The 17,683-nt window shown below is 43.5% G+C and overlaps 1 protein-coding gene across 1 annotated transcript in view; it reads right to left on the bottom strand.

The window, feature by feature from the left end:
• The window catches only part of LOC118388401 (inositol hexakisphosphate kinase 2-like), a 36,363-nt gene extending 20,460 nt beyond the window's left edge, over window positions 1-15,903 (bottom strand). Inside the window, exon 1 of the mRNA XM_035777446.2 lies at window positions 15,756-15,903. The gene's annotated coding sequence lies outside the window, so the exon portion shown is untranslated. The remainder of the gene's footprint in view (window positions 1-15,755) is intronic.
• Between the last annotated feature and the right edge of the window lie 1,780 nt (window positions 15,904-17,683).

Genomic DNA, 17,683 nt, shown 5'->3' with positions numbered 1-17,683 from the left:
TCGCAAATGAAATGAAATTAATCTATTTGCTCTCAAGCTTAGCCTTTTGTTAACAACACTGTCATCTCAGATTTTTAAAATATGCCTTTGAACCATAGCTAAACAAGCATTTGTATAACAGTATTGATAGCCTAGCATAGGATTTATGCCTGGCTTTCAGCATGCAACATTTTCACAAAAACCAGAAAAGGATTCAAATAAAATCATTTACCTTTGAAGAACTTCAGATGTTTTCAATGAGGAGACTCTCAGTTAAATTTACATTTACATTTAAGTCATTTAGCAGACGCTCTTATCCAGAGCGACTTACAAATTGGTGCATTCACCTTATGACATCCAGTGGAACAGCCACTTTACAATAGTGCATCTAAATCTTTTAAGGGGGGTGAGAATGATTACTTTATCCTATCCTAGGTATTCCTTAAAGAGGTGGGGTTTCAGGTGTCTCCGGAAGGTGGTGATTGACTCCGCTGTCCTGGCGTCGTGGGGGAGTTTGTTCCACCATTGGGGGGCCAGAGCAGCGAACAGTTTTGACTGGGCTGAGCGGGAACTGTACTTCCTCAGTGGTAGGGAGGCGAGCAGGCCAGAGGTGGATGAACGCAGTGCCCTTGTTTGGGTGTAGGGCCTGATCAGAGCCTGGAGGTACTGAGGTGCCGTTCCCCTCACAGCTCCGTAGGCAAGCACCATGGTCTTGTAGCGGATGCGAGCTTCAACTGGAAGCCAGTGGAGAGAGCGGAGGAGCGGGGTGACGCGAGAGAACTTGGGAAGGTTGAACACCAGATGGGCTGCGGCGTTCTGGATGAGTTGTAGGGGTTTAATGGCACAGGCAGGGAGCCCAGCCAACAGCGAGTTGCAGTAATCCAGACGGGAGATGACAAGTGCCTGGATTAGGACCTGCGCCGCTTCCTGTGTGAGGCAGGGTCGTACTCTGCGGATGTTGTAGAGCATGAACCTACAGGAACGGGCCACCGCCTTGATGTTAGTTGAGAACGACAGGGTGTTGTCCAGGATCACGCCAAGGTTCTTAGCGCTCTGGGAGGAGGACACAATGGAGTTGTCAACCGTGATGGCGAGATCATGGAACGGGCAGTCCTTCCCGGGAGGAAGAGCAGCTCCGTCTTGCCGAGGTTCAGCTTGAGGTGGTGATCCGTCATCCACACTGATATGTCTGCCAGACATGCAGAGATGCGATTCGCCACCTGGTCATCAGAAGGGGGAAAGGAGAAGATTAATTGTGTGTCGTCTGCATAGCAATGATAGGAGAGACCATGTGAGGTTATGACAGAGCCAAGTGACTTGGTGTATAGCGAGAATAGGAGAGGGCCTAGAACAGAGCCCTGGGGGACACCAGTGGTGAGAGCGCGTGGTGAGGAGACAGATTCTCGCCACGCCACCTGGTAGGAGCGACCAGGTGGCGTGGCTCCAGGTCATCTACAAGTCCATGCTAGGTAAAGCTCCGCCTTATCTCAGTTCACTGGTCACGATGGCAACACCCATCCGTAGCACGCGCTCCAGCAGGTGTATCTCACTGATCATCCCTAAAGCCAACACCTCATTTGGCCGCCTTTCGTTCCAGTACTCTGCTGCCTGTGACTGGAACAAATTGCAAAAATCGCTGAAGTTGGAGACTTTTATCTCCCTCACCAACTTCAAACATCAGCTATCCGAGCAGCTAACCGATCGCTGCAGCTGTACATAGTCTATAGGTAAATAGCTCACCCTTTTTCACCTACCTCATTCCCATACTGTTTTTATACTGTTTTTATTTATTTACTTTTCTGCTCTTTTGCACACCAATATCTCTACCTGTACATGCCCATCTGATCATTTATCACTCCAGTGTTAATCTGCAAAATTGTATTATTCGCCTACCTCCTCATGCCTTTTGCACACATTGTATATAGACTGCCCATTTTTTTTCTACTGTGTTATTGACTTGCTAATTGTTTACTCCATGTGTAACTCTGTGTTGTCTGTTCACACTGCTATGCTTTATCTTGGCCAGGTCGCAGTTGCAAATGAGAACTTGTTCTCAACTAGCCTACCTGGTTAAATAAAGGTGAAATAAAAATAAAAAAAATAAAAAAGGACGCAATCCAAGCGTGGGCCACGCCGGAGATGCCCAACTCGGAGAGGGTGGAGAGGAGGATCTGATGGTTCACAGTATTGAAGGCAGCCGATAGGTCTAGAAGGATGAGAGCAGAGGAGAGAGAGTTAGCTTTAGCAGTGCGGAGCGCCTCCGTGATACAGAGAAGAGCAGTCTCAGTTGAATGACTAGTCTTGAAACCTGACTGATTTGGATCAAGAAGGTCATTCTGAGAGAGATAGCGGGAGAGCTGGCCAAGGACGGCACGTTCAAGAGTTTTGGAGAGAAAATAAAGAAGGGATACTGGTCTGTAGTTGATGACATCGGAGGGATCGAGTGTAGGTTTTTTCAGAAGGGGTGCAACTCTCGCTCTCTTGAAGACGGAAGGGACGTAGCCAGCGGTCAGGGATGAGTTGATGAGCGAGGTGAGGTAAGGGAGAAGGTCTCCGGAAATGGTCTGGAGAAGAGAGGAGGGGATAGGGTCAAGCGGGCAGGTTGTTGGGCGGCCGGCCGTCACAAGACGCGAGATTTCATCTGGAGAGAGAGGGGAGAAAGAGGTCAGAGCACAGGGTAGGGCAGTGTGAGCAGAACCAGCGGTGTCGTTTGACTTAGCAAACGAGGATCGGATGTCGTCGACCTTCTTTTCAAAATGGTTGACAAAGTCATCTGCAGAGAGGGAGGAGGGGGGGGGGGGATTCAGGAGGGAGGAGAAGGTGGCAAAGAGCTTCCTAGGGTTGGAGGCAGATGCTTGGAATTTAGAGTGGTAGAAAGTGGCTTTAGCAGCAGAGACAGAGGAGGAAAATGTAGAGAGGAGGGCGTGAAAGGATGCCAGGTCCGCAGGGAGGCGAGTTTTCCTCCATTTCCACTCGGCTGCCCGGAGCCCTGTTCTGTGAGCTCGCAATGAGTCGTCGAGCCACGGAGCGGGAGGGGAGGACCGAGCCGGCCTGGAGGATAGGGGACATAGAGAGTCAAAGGATGCAGAAAGGGAGGAGAGGAGGGTTGAGGAGGCAGAATCAGGAGATAGGTTGGAGAAGGTTTGAGCAGAGGGAAGAGATGATAGGATGGAAGAGGAGACAGTAGCGGGGGAGAGAGAGCGAAGGTTGGGACGGCGCGATACCATCCGAGTAGGGGCAGTGTGGGAAGTGTTGGATGAGAGCGAGAGGGAAAAGGATACAAGGTAGTGGTCGGAGACTTGGAGGGGAGTTGCAATGAGGTTAGTGGAAGAACAGCATCTAGTAAAGATGAGGTCGAGCGTATTGCCTGCCTTGTGAGTAGGGGGAAGGTGAGAGGGTGAGGTCAAAAGAGGAGAGGAGTGGAAAGAAGGAGGCAGAGAGGAATGAGTCAAAGGTAGACGTGGGGAGGTTAAAGTCGCCCAGAACTGTGAGAGGTGAGCCGTCGTCAGGAAAGGAGCTTATCAAGGCATCAAGCTCATTGATGAACTCTCCGAGGGGACCTGGAGGGCGATAAATGATAAGGATGTTAAGCTTGAAAGGGCTGGTAACTGTGACAGCATGAAATTCAAAGGAGGCGATAGACAGATGGGTAAGGGGAGAAAGAGAGAATGACCACTTGGGAGAGATGAGGATCCCGGTGCCACCACCCCGCTGACCAGAAGCTCTCGGGGTGTGCGAGAACACGTGGGCGGACGAAGAGAGAGCAGTAGGAGTAGCAGTGTTATCTGTGGTGATCCATGTTTCCGTCAGTGCCAAGAAGTCGAGGGACTGGAGGGAGGCATAGGCTGAGATGAACTCTGCCTTGTTGGCCGCAGATCGGCAGTTCCAGAGGCTACCGGAGACCTGGAACTCCACGTGGGTCGTGCGCGCTGGGACCACCAGATTAGGGTGGCCGCGGCCACGCGGTGTGGAGCGTTTGTATGGTCTGTGCAGAGAGGAGAGAACAGGGATAGACAGACACATAGTTGACAGGCTACAGAAGAGGCTACGCTAATGCAAGGAGATTGGAATGACAAGTGGACTACACGTCTCGAATGTTCAGAAAGTTAAGCTTACGTAGCAAGAATCTTATTGACTAAAATGATTAAAATGATACAGTACTGCTGAAGTAGGCTAGCTGGCAGTGGCTGCGTTGTTGACTTTGTAGGCTAGCTGGCAGTGGCTGCGTTGTTGACACTACACTAATCAAGTCGTTCCGTTGAGTGTAATAGTTTCTACAGTGCTGCTATTCGGGGCTAGCTGGCTAGCTAGCAGTGTTGATTACGTTACGTTGCGTTAAAAGAACGACAATAGCTGGCTAGCTAACCTAGAAAATCGCTCTAGACTACACAATTATCTTTGATACACAGACGGCTATGTAGCTAGCTATGTAGCTAGCTACGATCAAACAAATCAAACCGTTGTGCTGTAATGAAATGAAATGAAAATGTGATACTACCTGTGGAGCGAAGCGGAATGCGACCGGGTTGTTGAGTGCGGAAGTTCTATTTAGTAGACGTTGGCTAGCTGTTGGCTAGCTAGCAGTGTCTCCTACGTTAAGGACGACAAATAGCTGGCTAGCTAACCTCGGTAAATTAAGATAATCACTCTAAGACTACACGCTCTAAACTACACAATTATCTTGGATACGAAGACAGCAAAGACAACTATGTAGCTAGCTAACACTACACTAATCAAGTCGTTCAGTTGAGTGTAATAGTTTCTACAGTGCTGCTATTCGGTAGACGGTGGACGTTTGCTAGCTGGCTAGCTGCTGGGCAGATAGCAGTGTAGACTACGTTAGGACGACGAAATACGAAGTTGCAATAGAAGTGCTGACTGTTTCACTTTGTTGTCCTCTTTCTTTTCCTTTTTCTTCTGTCCTTCTTTTGTCCTTATTTTGTCTTCCTTTCTTCTGTTAACTAGATATTTTTTGTAGTTAGATAGCAAATGTTCCGTTTTTACAAAAAAAAACATTATTTGTGTTGACAAATCGGTCCGTTTTCTTCATCATTCTTCATCACGTTTGGGTAAGAAAAAAAACGAAAATTAAGACATTAAAACGCAAACTTTTTTCCAAATTAACTCCATAATATCGACAGAAACATGGCAAACCGATGTTTAGAATCAATCCTCAAGGTGTTTTTCACATATCTATCAACGATAAAATCCTTTGTGGCAGTTGACTTTCTCTTCTGAAGAAATGGAACGCGCATGGACCTACAGATTACGTAATAATTTCGACACAGGACACCGGGCGGGACACCAGGTAAATGTAGTCTCTTATGGTCAATCTTCCAATGATATGCCTACAAACACGTCACAATGCTGCAGACACCTTGGAGAAACGACACAAAGGGCAGGCTCATTCCTGGCGCATTGACAGCCATATAAGGAGATATTGGAACACAGCGCATTCAGAATCTGGGGCATTTCCTGTATGAAACTTCATCTTGGTTTCGCCTGTAGCATTAGTTCTGGGGCACTCACAGATAATATCTTTGCAGTTTTGGAAACGTCAGAGTTTTGTCTTTCCAAGGCTGTCAATTCCATGCATAGTCGAGCATCTTTTCGTGACAAAATATTGTGCTTAAAACGGGCACGTCTTTTTATCCAATAATGACATAGCGCCCCCATAGGTTGAAGAGGTTAATAAACCTGGAAAATGTATGAAAGGGTGTGGTGGCAGTAGCAGAAACAGTGGCATCTAGTGGGCAAAACAAGGTACTGTCGCACTGATTTATGGTAAATAATGCAAGAGACTTCCAATGGCTAATTTCTCTAACAGAGGAAAACAAAACATTACCAGATTCACAGATACAAATATTGAAGAAGCAATACTCCAAGCCGCAGCTCCACATTAACGTGTCAAACATAGAGAACAGATCCTGTATACTGGTTATTGGGGTGGGATTTGCATGGGATGTGGGGGGTCCTTGGATGGCTTTTGACCATTTTATTAGATTTCTCATGTCTTACTCAATGGTAGGAAGAAGTTTGGTCCAAAGCAGATGTTGGGTGCTATAATTTGTTGAATATTACGTGAATCCTATAAATAAATAAAGGCTAATTCAAATTAAAACTTGGATAAGATAAGCATTCCTGAAAAATAGTTGTCTGTTTCTAACTACAGAAATTATTTCAGGAAAATCTTAGATGGTAGGTGTCATGGCTTGCTGAAATGACATGGAATGTCCCTAGGCTAAGCACTACAGGGCAGGACAACAAAAGAGCAGAGGTTAGGATATACGTCATACATTTAACAAGACACCAACATACACTTTACAAAACAGGCAGTGACCAAATTACTGACGGTCTGTGACCTATGGAGGGAATGATGATTGGCAGTTAAAATGTTGGACTATCAGAGGTATGGAGGGAGAGTTATTGCTTCTCCTGGCAGTGTCACTCCTTGGTTTAGAATTGATGGTGCACAAATAAAGCCATAGTGTCCCTCCAGAAGGGCTTTAGTCCCCCCCCCCCCAGGGGCAGGGAAACCCCCTCCCATCCTGGCAGAAGGCAGACAGTGTGTGTGCATAGATAATATCAGATATGGCTCAGTTGTCATATCTGATTTCATATGATCCACACAGTCCTAGAATAGGCCAGCCTAAAGAGAAATCCAAAATGTCTCTCTCAATCTGTCCATCACTAGTTTAAACTATCAGTCATAAGAGTGTGAAAGATATTAAAGCATGGGTTCCCAAACTTTTGGCCCCGACCTCATTTTGATTAAATAAATAAAAATATGAAAAAAAATGAAACGTTTAATACACACACACACTTGGGGCTACAGCAGTCTATTACAAATCAGTCTGAAAGTACTTTTGACAGAATATGTGCATCATTTGTATTTATTATGGATCCCCATTAGTTGCTGCCAAAGCAGCAGTTACTTTTCCTGGGGTTCGGCAAAATTAAAATTAAAATTAAGGCAGTTTATACCATTTTAAAACATTACAATACATTCACAGATTGCACACACTGTGTGCCCACAGGCCCCTACTCCACCACATATCTACAGTACTAAATCCATGTGTATGTATAGTGCGAATGTTATCGCGTGTGTGTGTGTGTGTATGTGCGCATGTGCCAATGTTTGTGTTGCTTCCATGAGGTGTTTTTTTAATCTGTTTTTTTAAATCTAATTTTACTGCTTGCGTCAGTTACTTGATGTGGAATAGAGTTCCATGTCATTCATTATGTTATTGTTCCTCCACTGATTTAGCACCTAGTCTTGTCCACTGTGTTCTAACTACACGTGTGGGCATTGTTGAGGAAAAGAGAAGATACATACTGTATGTGTTCCTGAGAGTCTTCTCTTTCAGTGATGGGTTCATAAAATGTTGTAACTTACATAGTTCAAAAGACAGCGCCACATTTGTAGGAAGTAAATAGAAACCGCTCTGTTTACTACAACCAATTATTGATTTTTCTCACAATCCCCTTTTAAAATCAGGTGACCCCGCATGGGGTTTCGACCCCTAGTTTGGGAAACTCTGCATTAAAGCTCGGCAAAATAATAATTACAGAATTGGACTAGGCTATATTAACCTGTTGATCCTACCCCCTACTTTTTCGAACATTCTGCAACTCATGCCAGGAATATAGTATATGCATATGATTAGTATGTGTGGATAGAAAACACTCAGACATTTCTAAAACTGGTTAAATCACGGCTGGGACTCTAACAGAACGTGCGTTTCATCGAAAAGCGCAGGAAAATCTGATCACTGAAAATTGGAAAATATATCAATGCGCCACTTGAATGTATTGTTGAATGGAAACCACATTACCTGGAGCCGAGACTGCAATTCCTACAGCTTCCACATGATGTCACCAGTCTTGTCAATTGCCTAGGCTTTGTTTCTTGGTCAAACAAACAAGAGACAGCCCATTTCTTCCGGTCTACGACCGGATGTTTTGGAGTAGAAATTTCTGAACATTTGAAGACGTGAAGCTATTGAATATACATCGCCCCGTGATCAATTTGATAGATTATTAACGTTTACTAATACCTAAAGTTGCATTACAAAAGTATTTCGAAGTGTTTTGTGAAAGTTCATCATCGACTTTTTTAATTTTAAAAAATGACGTTGCGTTATAAAACGCTGTTTTTTCCTTGGTCACACAGTCTTCATAGATTGATATCTAGGGTATATATGGACCGATTTAATCGAAAAAAGACCCAATAGTGGTGTTTATGGGACATCTAGGAGTGCCAACAAAGAAGATCGTCAAAGGTAATGAATGTTTTATATTTTATTTCTGCGTTTTGTGTAGCGCCGACTATGCTAATTATTTTGTTTACGTCCCCTGCGGGTCTTTTGGGGTGTTGCATGCTATCAGATAATAGCTTCCCATGCTTTCGCCGAAAAGCATTTTAAAAATCTGACTTGTTGGCTGGATTCACAACGAATGTAGCTTTAATTCAGTACCCTGCATGTGTGTTGTAATGAACGTTTGAGTTTTAACGAGTGCTATTAGCATTTAGCGTAGTGCATTTGCATTTCCAGATGTCTAGATGGGACGCCTGCGTGTCGGGTGGACGCAAGAGGTTAAAAGCATCTGTGTGTCTAAAAAGCTTATTAAGGATATGTGACTGAATGTCTCTGATGGCTTAGGCTACATAAATTGGCGTGTGAGCAGAGCCATATTAGGGCAAATGAGTGAGTGTGTAAATTTATCCTGTCCTTTCGATGTCTCTGCCATTTTCATCCTGTTGCTATGGTGCTAACCATTACCCCGCCCCACTCCGAGTGTGTGCCCAACCCACTAAGCCCCAGTAATCACAGTGTCAGCGGAACAGGAGTGTGTGTGTGTGTGTGAGAGAGAGAGATCTGAGCCCAAACGTCAGAGGGATCTCAGATTAACAGACACTGTGGGTCTGGGAAAGGAGGGTGGAGGGGAGGACCAGGGGCGTGCTAATGGGGTAGGGAATTGTGGCCTCCAGCCAACTCTGCAATAACTCTATTGTCAGGGCAGCAGGGTAGCCTAGTAGTTAGAGCGTTGGACTAGTAACCGGAAGGTTGCAAGTTCAAATCCCCGAGGTACAAATCTGTCGTTCTGCCCCTGAACAGGTAGTTAACCCACTGTTCCTAGGCCGTCATTGAAAATAAGAATATGTTCTTAACTGACTTGTCTAGTTAAATAAAGGTAAAATATGAGAGTGATGCTGACAATGTAAAACATGTGTTTCTTTCCCTCTCATCCAAATGACAGACTAGAATAAAAACATTTAAAACAGGTGAGATGTCCAGGACCAGAGGTGTCTCAACCTTGACAATGCCTGCAATAACAAAACATGCGTTTGGTTGAGGGGAGCAATTTAATCTATGAAGGACAGACATGGCAAGATTAGCCCAGTGTTTTTGTTCCATCATGATACACAGCTTTTTAGCTTTTAAACCTGCCATTTAAGAGGCAGCTAATTCTAATGCAACCAACAACTCAACGGAACATATGGTTTTAATGAACTTCTGCTATTGGGCCTATGTTAAAAGCTATTCATTAGGCCAGTTTCTTATAACCTCCTGTACGCATCAGAGGAACACTGAACTTTCCAAGGGTCTTCTTCCTAACCCAACCTGCCATCACCCCACTATGAGATATGGACAGGTTGTCAGCAGCTCTCTACAACACGCCTTGCCTTGTCAGATTGATTTCGCTGCTATGCAGAACCACAGAGTGGCTAGTTCTTGGAAACCCCAGGAAGTCTGAGGGAAAGAAGAATGAGGGCAAGACAGGAGGAAGGCAGGGTTCTGAAGGTTGGGTCAGTACCAGACCAGATGACCTAGGAGGGAGAGGTTCCATAGGCTGGTTATGTAACACAACCACCATTTCCACAGAATTGCTGTTCTGTTTTCTGGTAAACATGTCATGTGTCGATCCATGGTTGTCTCTCTCCAAAAATGTGTCAGAGTTGGCTGAGGTAAGGCATCTCACAGCAGGTTGTCAAATGCCTGTCATTCAGGAGGACACAGGTGGATACACAGAGCGTGCGCGCACGCACACACAACTTAATGTGTCCCAACTCAAATTGTACTTCCCCCACCTCACACCTAATCCTTCTGAGATAGTTTGCATTGGACTGGAGCTACATGGACTACTCGGAGAAGCTATGTGCAAGAAAAGCCTTCGTCTCCTGTCTTGACCATCCATCTCCAGTGGAAGGCCAGTGTGTCATCAGACCAGCTGCATGGACCCAATTATTTCCACACAGTAAATGTACCCCACAGGTGCAGGAACAGGAACATATCACCACGGTAGGTGGCTAGCTGTAGGGACAGATAGTTTGGGTTAGGGTGAGAAAGGCTTAACGTCACTGCCGGGAAGAGGTCTCTCATTTCTGAGGGATACCCTACATGCCCTACGTAAGGCCTGGAAAAGAACACCATCTAAAGTGAGTAACCCTCAGGGTCAATGGCCTGTATAACATCATGATGAGGTGCTAGCCAGGGCAAATTTCAGTTGGATTAGAAACTGATTCAAAATGAATACACTCTTAGATCTAGCTTGTTCTTCAATTAGCCAAGAAAATTACACTTCCAGTATAGGTTCAGATAAGAACAAATTAGGCTACCATTTGACAGGTTTGTCAGACATTAGAAGCACTCACTAGGCTATCTCCAGTACCAGTCAATAGTTTGGACACACCTACTCATTCAAGGGTTTTTCTTTATTTTAACTATTTTCTACATTGTAGAATAATAGTGAAGACATCAAAACTATGAAATAACACATGGAATCATGTAGTAACCAAAAAAGTGTTTATATTTGAGATTCTTCAACGTGGCTACCCTTTGCCTTGACAACCGCTTTGCACACTCTTGGCATTCTCTCAACCAGCTTCATGAAGTAGTCTCCTGGAATGCATTTCAATTAACAGGTGTGCTTTGTTAAAAGTTAATTTGTGGAATTTATTTCCTTCTTAATGTGTTTGAGCCAATCAGTTGTGTTGTGACAAAGTAGGGGTGGTATACAGAAGATAGACAGACCTATTTGGTAAAAGACCAAGTCCATATTATGGCAAGAACAGCTCAAATAAGCAAAGGGAAACAACAGTAAATCCTTACTTGAAGACATGAAGGTCAGTCAATACAGAAAATTTCAAGACCTTTTAAAGTTTCTTCAAGTGTAGTCGCATAAACCATCAAGCACTACGATGAAACTGGCTCTCATGAGGACCAACACAAAAAAGGAAGACCCAGAGTTACCTCTGCTGCAGAGGATAAGTTCATTAAATAGCTACCAGACTCAGATTGCAGCCCAAATAAATGCTTCACAGAGTTCAAGTAACAGACACATCTCAACATCAACTGCTCAGAGAACACTGTGTGAATCAGGCCTTCATGGTTGAATTTCTGCAAAGAAATCACTATTAAAGGACACCAATAATAAGAAGAGACTTGCTTGGGCCAAGAAAAACTTGAGTCCAAATTTGAGATCCTCGTTCCAACCAGTAGGTGAATGGATGGGGTGATCTCCGCAGCAAGTGTGGGTCAAGGCACACTTAACCAGCATGGCTACCACAACATTCTGAAGTGATATCCCATCTGGGTTGAGCTTAATGGGACTATCATTTGTTTTTCAACAGGACAATGACCCAAAAAACACCCCCAAGCTCTGGAAGGGCTATTTGACCAAGGAGAGTGATGGAGTGCTGCATCAGATGACCTGGCCTCCACAATCACCTGCCTCAACCCAATTAAAATAAAATGTTATTGTTCACACACGTGATTAGCAGATGTTATTGCAGGTGTAGCGAATTGCTTGTGCATCTAGCTCCGACAGTGCAGTAATATCTAACAAGTAATATCAAACTAATTACACAACATAAACCCAATACACACACATCTAAGTAGGAATGAAGTAAGACTATATACATTGCTCAAAAAAATAAAGGGAACACTTAAACAACACAATGTAACTCCAAGTCAATCACACTTCTGTGAAATCAAACTGTCCACTTAGGAAGCAACACTGATTGACAATAAATGTCACATGCTGTTGTGCAAATGGAATAGACAACAGGTGGAAATTATAGGCAAGTAGCAAGACACCCCCAATAAAGGAGTGGTTCTGCAGGTGGTGACCACAGACCACAGTGGTGACCACAGTTCCTATGATTCCTGGCTGATGTTTTGCTCACTTTTGAATGCTGGCGGTGCTTTCACTTGAGTGGTAGCATGAGACGGAGTATACAACCCACACAAGTGGCTCAGGTAGTGCAGCTCATCCAGGATGGCACATCAATGCGAGCTGTGGCTAGAAGGTTTGCTGTGTCTGTCAGCATAGTGTCCAGAGCATGGAGGCGCTACCAGGAGACAGGCCAGGACATCAGGAGACGTGGAAGAGGCCGTAGGAGGGCAACAACCCAGCAGCAGGACCGCTACCTCCGCCTTTGTGCAAGGAGGAGCAGGAGGAGCACTGCGAGAGCCCTGCAAAATGACCTCCAGCAGGCCACAAATGTGCATGTGTCTGCTCAAACGGTCAAAAACAGACTCCATGAGGGTGGTATGAGGGCCCGACGTCCACAGGTGGGGGTTGTGCTTACAGCCCAACACCGTGCAGGACGTTTGGCATTTGCCAGAGAACACCAAGGTTGACAAATTCGCCACTGGCGCACTGTGCTCTTCACAGATGAAAGCAGGTTCACACTGAGCACGTGACAGACATGACAGAGTCTGGTGTCGCCGTGGAGAACGTTCTGCTGCCTGCAACATACTCCAGCATGACCGGTTTGGCGGTGGGTCAGCCATGGTGTGGCATTTATTTCCATGTGCTCGCCAGAGGTAGCCTGACTGCCATTAGGTACCAAGATGAGCTCCTCAGACCCCTTGTGAGACCATATGATGGTGCAGTTGGCCCTGGGTTCCTCCTAATGCAAGACAATGCTAGACCTCATGTGGCTGGAGTGTGTCAGCAGTTCCTGCAAGAGGAAGGCATTGATGCTATGGACTGGCCCGCCCGTTCCCCAGACCTGAATACAATTGAGCACATCTGGGACATCATGTCTCGCTCCATGCACCACAGACTGTCCAGGAGTTGGCGGATGCTTTAGTCCAGGTCTGGGAGGAGATCCCTCAGGAGACCATCCGCCACCTCATCAGGAGCATGTCCAGGCATTGTAGGGAGGTCATACATGCACGTGGAGGCCACACACACTACTGAGCCTCATTTTGACTTGTTTTAAGGACATTACACCAAAGTTGGATCAGCCTGTAGTGTGGTTTTCCACTTTAATTTTGAGTGTGACTCCAAATCCAGACCGCCATGGGTTGATAAATTTGATTTCCATTGATAATTTGTGTGATTTTGTTGTCAGCATATTCAACTATGTAAAGAAAAAAGTATTTAATAAGAATATTTATTTCATTCAGATCTAGGATGTGTTATTTTAGTGTTCCCTTTATTTTTTTGAGCAGTGTACCTATGGACAAGCGATATCAGATCGGAACAGACTAAGATACAGTAGAATTGTATAGAATACAGTATATACATGCGAGTAATGCAAGACAATGTCCCAGAGCTTTTTCATACGTGCGACCGAGAGCACGCCTTTCTTGTTTACCTTTTATATTGAAGCCATTATTGTCCGGTTGAAATATTGTTGATTATTTAGGCTAAAAACAACTTGAGGATTGATTATAAACATAGTTTGAAATGTTTCTACAAACTTTACGGATACTATTTGGATTTTTCGTTTGCCTGTTGTGACTGCGTTTGAGCCTGTGGATTACTGAATAAAACGCGAGAACAAAACTGAGGTTTTTGGATATAAACAGGGACTTTATCGAACAAAACAAACATTTATTGAGTAAATGAAGTCTTGTGAGTGCAACCATATGAAGATCATCAAAGGTAAGTGATTAATTTGTATCTCCATTTCTGACTTGTGTAACTCCTCTACTTGACTGGTAACTGTTGTAATGATTTGTCTGCTGGGCGCTATTCTCAGATAATCGCATAGTATGCTTTCGCCGTAAAGCCTTTTTGAAATCTGACACCGGATTAACAAGAAGTTCATCTTTAAACCAATGTATAACACTTGTATGTTTTATGAATTTTTATAATGAGTATTTCTGGTTTTGAATTTGGCGCTCTGCAATTTCACTGGATGTTGGCCAGGTAGCGTCCCACGTACCGTAGTGAGGTTAAAGTGGCCAGTGATTTCTAGTCTATGCCTATAGGCAGCAGCCTCTAATGTGCTAGTGATGGTTTGGGATGAGTTTGACCACAGAGTGAAGGAAAAGCAGCCAACAAGTGCTCAGCATATGTGGGAACTCCTTCAAGACTGTTGGAAAAGCATTCCCCATGAAGCTGGTTGAGAGAATGCCAAGAGTGTGCAAAGCTGTCAAGGCAAAGGGTGGCTACTTTAAAAAAATCTAAGATACAAAATATATTTTGATTTGTTTAATTAACACTTTTTGTGTTACTACATGGCTCCATATGTGTTATTTCATAGTTTTGATGTCTTCACTATTATCCTACGATGTAGAAAATAGTAAAAATAAATGAAAACCCTTGAATGAGTAGGTGTGTCCAAACTTTTAACTGGTACTGTATATCAAAGAGTGGGCAACTATGCAACCTGAGTCGGGTTCCAAATTATAGGTGTTTGCTCCGGTGAGAGAAAATGTAATCCTTTGAAACCAAAGACATGGCTCTGTGACTCTAAGCCTACACCACCACCAGAGACCTCTCTTATCTCACACACAGACACAGAGTTGACAGTGAAATGAAAAGTCACTGTTCCAAATCTACAGGCATAACAATAAAGACTGGAGGAACACATTTGCACACAAGTTACACAAACTCTTTATGAGAGCGTTGAGAAAAAGCTTGGTCTCTGACATTGCCTTAGAACAGTGGTGTAAAGTATTTCAGTAAAAATACTTTCATGTACAGCATAAGTCATTTTGGGGATTTTCTGTACTTTACTATTTATAGTTTTAACAACTTTTACTTCACTACATTCCTAAAGAAAATAATGTACTTTTTACTTCATACGTTTTCCCTGACACCCAAAAGTACTCATTACATTTTGACAAGAAAATAATCAAATTCTTGCACTTGACCCAGGATGTTCTCTTGATATCCCTACTGCCTCTGATCTGGTGGACTGCCTAAACACAAATGCTTCCGTTGGAAATTAATGTCTGAGTGTTGGGAATGTGCCCTTGGTTATCCGTAAATAAATAAATATATGTAAAAAACTTGGGCTGACTGGTTTGCATAATGAGGGATTTGACATTATTAATACTCTTATATTTGATATTTAAGTATATTTCAGCAATTACATTTACTTTTGATACTAAAGTATATTTAAAATACTTTTAGACTTTTACTTATGTAGTATTTTACTGGGTGACTTTTACTTTAGTTATTTTCTATAAAAGGTTAACAAAAAATATCAAAAATTCTAACTTTTACTCAAGTATGACAATTGGGTACTTTTTCCACCACTGCCTTAGAAAAACAATGTTAGAAACCTCTCTATTTAATGCTGGAAAGTGTTAAGACTGATCCACAACGTTCATTTATGGTTACTGCTAGTGCTTCTAGCGAGGGTACCGTTAGCTTTAGTTTGGTAGTTAGCTAACGTTAGGTCGCCGTGCAAAATAGTCAGAAATTGTTCTGTATGCATATAGGTAGAATTTACTTAATTTACCGCCAGGCAAAATGATCAACTTATAAATGTTATAAACCGTTTTTACCGGTGAATGCATATTTACCTTGGCTTTATGCGATCATCAACTCGCGATTCCCTATAAACACGTGGTATGAGCAAAAAATGTATTTGTGGTATGGGTTTCATGTATTTCCGCTATTCCCAGAGTCCTATTTTCATTGGTTGATAAGACCGTGGGAATTCATCTCTGATTGGTTGACGGGCGACCTCTCCCGGATGCCATAGCAACCAGTTGCTTTGATTAATGCGAGGACCTATGTCAAAGAGAAGTACAATATGAAGATAAGCTAAAACTGCTTCTCCAATAGAAATCCCCGACCACACTTGTAGGCGATGTCATGGCGACGTTGGATATCTAAACTCAATCGTAGAAACCCGTCATTGGGTCTAACGGTCGTCTCGCGCCGAACTGCGCATGTGCAAGCCGTCAAATCAAACGCACTCCATCGATATAAAGTTGTTTTTGAGAAAAATGAAAACGTATCCGTTTGTCCCTTTCACAAGGTTGGAATAAAAACATGTTCAACTAATTAACACATTGGATCGAATCTAGGTTATGTATTTAGATTTCGAGAAAATTAACACCTAAGGAATATTTTTTCACTTCTATCAATTGACTTCTTAAACCACAAATCCCGGCTTGTTTGGTCTGTTTCGCAAGCGTTTCTGACAGTCTCGCGATATTGCGCATGTGTGATATTGCGCATCTGTGATATTGCGCATAGAAACTCGGTGCCTATGTCATAGCCGGCAAAATACAGTAGGTCATAGGCATAACATGGAAAATTCAGTTTTGCATAATTTACCTAGAGCCATGTCTTGAGATACATATAAGGCTCTACATTTACCCAAACACCTTTAGAGTGAAGAAATGCATTCCAGGCTTGGCTGCTGCATGATAAATTAATGGATAAATAATGTTTTCTGTCACACCCTGATCAGTTTCACCTATCCTTGTTATTGTCTCCATCCCCTCCAGGTGTCGCTTGTTATCCCTGGTGTATATATCTGTCTCTCTGTGCCAGTTTGTCTTGTATTTTCCAAGTCAACTAGTATGGTTTCCCTGTGCTCCTGCCTTGTCTATTCTCTTTTATGAGTCCTCCCGGTTTTGACCCTTGGCTGTTTTCTGGACTCTGTACCCACCTGCCTGACCATTCTGCCTGACACACTGTACCTCCTAATCTCTGAACTGGTTTCACCTTTTGCCTGTCCACGACCATTCTCTTGCCTACCCCTTTTGAATGTAATAAATATCCGACTCAAACCATCTGCCTCCTGTGTCTGCATCTGCGTTTCGTCTTGTGCCCTTATAGTTTTCTGATAGAGTAGAATACAATAGAAGTTGGTTGAAGATGTGGCAAACCTGACCACCTCAGTGTCACCTGACAAGTTAATTCAATAACTCTGAAGCATGTTAAAACGGCCAGTTTATTCTAGCCGTCCCTTCTGGTTAGTTCTCGTCTGGCAGCATAGTCTCATTCAGAGGATCCACACGTTTGTTACTGTCTTATTGGTCAAGGTGACGCCAAGTACATATCACCATCTTGTTACACCAATCAACAAACTTAATCCCTGGGACTTCATATTAATCTATGACCCCAGCACGATGTGTGGTCAGAAACATGCTTTCTCCATCCGGATGAGCAGTTTCACAGTAAACTTTAGCAGGAGGTTTTCCTCCTGTATGCCTGATGTTTAATTGCACGTTCATCCAAACGTAAGTGCCTTGAGATAGGTGTCATATTATGTGGAGTTAAGTTTTGTGGTCTATTTTGTATAATTACTGTGTGTTGAGCTTGTTAGCTAGCTCGCGCTCCCGCTAGCGTTAGCATTACTGTTAGCATTTTGCATTAGAATGCATGAGCATGACTGTTAGCGATTAGCTTTTTATTAGCGTTACTCATTTATGGAGCTAGGCTATTTTCTATAATATATCATTCATACTCAGTGTATTAATATTATGTATACATT

The sequence above is a fragment of the Oncorhynchus keta genome, chromosome 10, assembly GCF_023373465.1.
Source record: "Oncorhynchus keta strain PuntledgeMale-10-30-2019 chromosome 10, Oket_V2, whole genome shotgun sequence".
Lineage (NCBI taxonomy): Eukaryota > Metazoa > Chordata > Actinopteri > Salmoniformes > Salmonidae > Oncorhynchus > Oncorhynchus keta.
Note: the sequence above shows the minus strand (reverse complement) of the source record. Positions and strands in the feature narration are given on the sequence as shown.